Source organism: Plecotus auritus (assembly GCF_963455305.1).
Source record: "Plecotus auritus genome assembly, chromosome: 14".
Classification (NCBI taxonomy): Eukaryota; Metazoa; Chordata; class Mammalia; order Chiroptera; family Vespertilionidae; genus Plecotus; species Plecotus auritus.
The window spans coordinates 4,286,580-4,292,579 of NC_137780.1; positions in this window are offsets into that span (position 1 = coordinate 4,286,580).

Here is a 6,000-nt window from a genome sequence, read left to right on the forward strand (position 1 = left end):
AGCGGCTGGGTTCAAGGTGGGGGGTGGCTGGGACAAGGCCGGCCTACAGTTTTCGCCGTGTGGGCCATCCAGTGGTGCCACCTTAGGAGTCGCTGCCCTCGTCCGTGTGTGCTCAGGACAAACGCGATGCTTTGGTCCAGGAGAAAGACAAAAGCTGCTTTCAGAGGAAGGCAGGAAGCGAAACCTGAACTCCGTCTGTTCGGGGCCTTGGATAAAGCAGACGTGTCTGCCTGCGCCTCACCTTCTGCCCGCGTTTCCTTTGGTCAAAACTCAGTACCTTGGCACCATCTCCGAGTGCCATTTATACGCATGTTGCTGGCAACAGGGAAGGCAGACGTCCCAGGCAGGTGGGGGCAAGGGGGGCGGGGGGGCGGGAGGGGGGTGGGTAAGGGCCCAGGATGCTCACTGCCGGCTGTGTCCACAGGCCTTTGTTGGAAAAGAGGCAATTGCTCTAATCAGAGTTTGCTGAGAGGGATCTCTGTGTATCGTCTCGCCCTGGTACGATGAACACCGGCTCAGGAGTAAGCAGGAAGCTATTTTATTTTATTTATTTATTTATTTATTTATTTTAATATATTTTATTGATTTTTTACAGAGAGGAAGGGAGAGGGATAGAGAGTCAGAAACATCGATGAGAGGGAAACATCGATCAGCTGCCTCCTGCACATCCCCCACTGGGGATGTGCCCGCAACCAAGGTACATGCCCTTGACTGGAATCGAACCTGGGACCCTTCAGTCTGCAGGCCGACGCTCTGTTCACTGAGCCAAACCGGTCAGGGCTATTTATTTATTTTTTAAAAATATTTTTATTGATGTCAGAGAGGAAAGGAGAGGGAGAGAGAGAGAGAAACATCCATGAGGAGAGGGAATCATCGATCGGCTGCCACCTGCACACCCTACCCTGGGATGGAGTCCGCAACCCGCTTTTCACTGTGTATGCCACCGTCCACGCACGGGAACCTAAGGGTGCCTTGGGTGCTGGACCTCGGGGAGCTGGGTCAAGTGGGACCTGGCCTCGCCTAGGGACACAGCGCCCCCTGTGGGTCATTGTAGGGAAGTCCTCCTCCCACATGCACACCTGCGTTACACCCAACACCACACGCCCAGTGTAGAGCACTGTGGCTCCAGTGCTGGCCAGGGAAAACACCAGAACAACAGGTAGGTGAGTCAGCAAGAGGCCCCACCTGGCCCAGGAGCAGGAGCTGGTGGCAGCATTCTTTTTAAAAATATATATATTTGGCCCTGGCCGGTTTGGCCCAGTGGATAGAGCGTCGGCCTGCAGACTGAAGGGTCGCATGTTCGATTCCGGTCAAGGGCACGTGCCCAGGTTTCGGGCTTGATCCCCAGTGTGGGGCGTGCAGGAGGCAGCTAATCCATGATTCTCTCTCATCATGGATGTTTCTATCTCTCTCCCTCTTCCTTCCTCTCTGAAATTAATTAAAACAAATATTAAAAATAATAAAAATAGCCCTAGCTGGTTTGGCTCAGTGGATAGAGCATTGGCCTGTGGACAGAAGAGTCCCGGGTTTGATTCCAGCCAAGGGCACATGCCTCGATCCCCAGTAGGGGGTGTGCAGGAGGCAGCCAATCAATGATTCTTTCTCATCATTGATATTTCTATCTCTCCCTCTCCTTTCCTCTCTGAAATCAATAAAAATATATATTTAAAAAATAAAAAAATAAATATACATTGAAAAAAGCTAGAAAAACTAATATTTAAAAAAATAAAATAAAAAAAATATATATATATATATGTATTGATTTCAGAGAGGAAGGGAGAGGGAGAGAGAGATATAGAAGCATCCATGATGAGAGAATCATGGATCGGCTGCCTCCTGCGTGCTCCCTACTGAGGATTGAGCCCGCAACCTGGGCACGTGCCCTTGACCAGAATCGAACCCTCGACCCTTCAGTCCACAGGCCGACGCTCTATCCACGGAGCCACACCAGCGAGGGCAGCTGCTTGATATTTTTACAAAGGCACATACCTGGGTTGCAGACTCAATCCCCAGACCCCACTCCCGCCCCCACATCAGGGTGCGTGTAGGATGCAACCAATCTCTGTGTTCTCTCTCACTGTCTCTCCCCCTCCTAAAAAAATACCAATGGCAAAATATCCTCAGGTGGTATTTAACAACAACAACCAAAAAAAGCTCAAGTACCCCATAGACCAGCCTTGGGCAAACTACGGCCCGCGGGCCAGATCCGGCTGTTCTATCCGGTTCTCTTGCTCTCCCCTCCGCTCCTTTACTTTGAATTTATATTAGTTCACACAAACACTCCATCCATGCTTTTGTTCCGGCCCTCCGGTCCAGTTTAAGAACCCATTGTGGCCCTCGAGTCAAAAAGTTTGCCCACCCCTGCCATAGACAGACACACAGGTAAGCTGCCCTCGTCTGTGGAGGATCGGACTCCTGGGAAGGCCCAGACGTGAGTGAAAGGAGGCTCACGTGGACAAATGAAGTGGACACAGAAGGCGCGGGGCTGTATCCCATCCCCAATAACAAAACACCTCATTCCCACCAGACGTATCGACACACCCTCCTCTTGGGGTGACGCAACCAGAGAGCATATCTGTGATCCATTCTGTCCCAAGAAGCCTCCTGCAAAACAGCCGCTCCTTTTAAGAGACGATTTTATGCAAATCACTGTTGATAAATACGCCGTCTAAAACCCAGAGGCCCGCCCTAACCAGTTTGGCTCAGTGGATGGAGCGTCGGCCTGCGGACTGAAGGGTCCCGGGTTCGATTCCGGTCAAGGGCATGTACCTTGGTTGCGGGCACATCCCCAGTGGGAGGTGTGCAGGAGGCAGCTGATCGATGTTTCTCTCTCGTCGATGTTTCTGGCTCTCTATCCCTCTCCCTTCCTCTCTGTAAAAAATCAATAAAATATATTAAAAAAAAAAGAAGAAGAAGCCTCCTGGAAAACAGCCGCTCCTTTTAAGAGATGATTTTATGCAAATCACTGTTGATAAATACACCCTCTAAAACCCAGAGGCCCTCCGAGTGCTTGTGACTGCGTGCAGAGAACGCGGCATGAAGGAAGTGATCAAGCTAAAACGCGGTGTCCTTAAAAGAAGAAAGTGGGGCACAGACACACACAGAGGAAAGGCCCCAGGAGGACACGACCGACCGTCGGCCAGCCGAGGACAGAGGCCTCAGGGGGAACCAACCTCGAGCTGGAACGTCCAGCCTCTAGCACCGTGAGAGATACACTCCGGCGGGTTGAGCCACCCAGTTACGGCTCAACCACTGTAAGGCTATAGAGGATTTTTAAAAATATATTTTTATTGATTTCAGAGAGGATGGGAGAAGGAGAGAGAGAGAGAAACATCGATGATGACAGAGAATCATGGATCGGCTGCTAGGCTGCGGGGGCTGCTGGGAGCTGGGCCTGCAGTTCACACTCTTCTCCAATCTTTATTGGGGATCACGCAGGGATGTTATTTGAGACGGAATGGAGTGTCGGTGTGCGTGAAGGCACAGAGACCAAGGGACCGTGTCGATTTTGTGGACATGGCAGGCCCCAGAGTTCAAACTCTGACTTCCTGCGTTCCTAGCTCTATAAATTGGTAAGTCGGGCCATTGCCCCTTGCTTTTTCCCATTCCTTCGCTGCCTTGCTTTTCCCATCTGTAAAATGGGACTAGCACAGGCATTCCTACTTTGCAGTTGTGGAAATAACCTGAGACGATGCAGCCAAAATCGTTCCATCGGTGCTCGACGTGTGACCGTTACCACTCTTAGAGCGTCTGGAACAGAGGTGGGCAAACTTTTTGACTCGAGGGCCACAATGGGTTCTTAAACTGGACCGGAGGGCCGGAACCAAAGCATGGATGGAGTGTTTGTGTGAACTAATATAAATTCAAAGTAAAGGAGCGGAGGGGAGAGCAAGAGAACCGGATAGAACAGCCGGATCCGGCCCGAGGGACGTAGTTTGCCCACGGCTGGTCTGGAAGGTCGACGTGTGCATTAGACAGGAACACGGGTCCCTGTCGTCTGATGATTCCAAGTGTCGCTGCTGGGATGAAGGAGAGGAAGTACCTGATTGAAACCATTTCATTTCTTGACCATGTTTCTTTTTTTAAAAAAATATATATTTTATTGATTTTTACAGAGAGGAAGGGAGAGAGATAGAGAGTTAGAAACATCAATGAGAGAGGAACATCGATCAGCTGCCTCCTGCACACCTCCTACTGGGGATGTGCCCACAACCAAGGTACATGTCCTTGACCGGAATCAAACCTGGGACCCTTCAGTCCGCAGGCCGACGCTCTATCCACTGAGCTACACCAGTCAGGGCTTGACCATGTTTCTTTAAAACAAAAAAAGAACAGATAAAAGTCTATTTAGGTCACAATGTGTGGATGAACCGCTCAGGGGTTGCTCAAGGGCAGGAAATTGAAGTGTCCTGGCATCTGGTCACCTTCTAACAAAGGCAGTTAAACACTGCCTCACGGGAGAGTTGCTGGACACCGTCTAATTCAGGATGGCGCCGGGCCCCGGAGAACCCCGTGGGCCAATTTCTCACTCGGCTGATCCCTGGTCCTGGTAGGAAAGAACTGCAGAAATCAAATCACTAAAGCATCACACGATTTTCTTTACCTCTCTCCCCTTAAAACGTCCTGACTGCGCCCGGCTGGTGTGGCTCAGTGGTTGAGCGTTGACCTATGAGCCAGGAGGTCAGGGTTTGAGTCCCGGTCAGGGCACATGCCCAGGTTGCAGGCTCCATCCCCAGGGTAGGGCGTGCAGGAGGCAGGCGATGGATGATTCTCTCTCATCGTTGATGTTTCTCTCTCTCCCTCTCCCATCCTCTCTGGACTCAATACAAATATATACATTTAAAAAAAAACAAAAACAAACTTCCCCACTGAGTGATTTGACCCCAGTCTTAGGAAACCGGCACCCCAGACAGACTGGGACCCCAGACAGCTGTTGGGTGCCCCAGGAGCAGGCATCATCAGCAGCCTTCAAGGACATCATGAAGGTGAACACAGGGAAATCCCTTCATTGTTTGGGGAAGAAAACCATCTAAGCCACTCACGGTCCTGGTGGCTTTACAAACCCTCACTCTTCTCTCCTACCTCCCCTTCCCCCAGGCTCCTGGGTCCCTGAGCTGGAGCCTGACCCTGTTCCTGGGCTGCTCCGGGCTGGCGTCTGGCTGCATCACATTGGCCTCTCTCCTGGGCTCCCGTTCAGGCTGAAATTCCACTGGACTCCCCCGGGACTCGGGGCCTCGCAGGCAGGGATTGTGTGGGGCTGAGAGGGCCCAGCTGCTCTGTGGCATTTGATTGATGGGGGTTTGGTGGAGACCTTTTAAAACCCAATTTCCTTTGGAAAGGCATCTTGGAAAATCACTCCGGCTCTGCGTGAGTGTGTGTGTGTGTGTGTTTCGAGCATGTTTGTTTGCATGTATGTTTTTATGTGTGTACCTCCCACACACACCAATGGACTCTTCAGATACAGTATCTATTGAATTGAATTGAACTGAGTTTAACTGATTTGAATTTAACGTGGGGATCTCCAGAGGGAAGGAACAGAACAAGTTCCACATCCCCGGACTTGGAACGGAAGAGTGTTCCAGACTTTTTCATGTCTGAAATATGCTAAAAGTACTCCTAGTTTTCCCTGGGATCCAATACTCTGCAACATCAGCAGGCTTAGCAAATTTCCACGAAGCCCGTTTCCAACTCCGGAACCTCGCTGCTATGCCCACTCCTCCAGGCAAGTTCAAGAAACGGCAGCTTCCAGAGGTTGAGCCTTGACCTATGAACCAGGAGGTCACGGTTAGATTCCGGTCAAGGGCACATGCCCGGGTTGCGAGCTCGATCCCCAGTGTGGGGCGTGCAGGAGGCAGCTGATCCATGATTCTCTCTCATCATGGATGTTTCTCTCTCTCTCTCCCTCTCCCTTCCTCTCTGAAATCAATAAAAAAATATTTTTTAAAAAATTTAACTACACCCTAACCGGTTTGGCTCAGTGGATAGAGCGTCGGCCTGCGG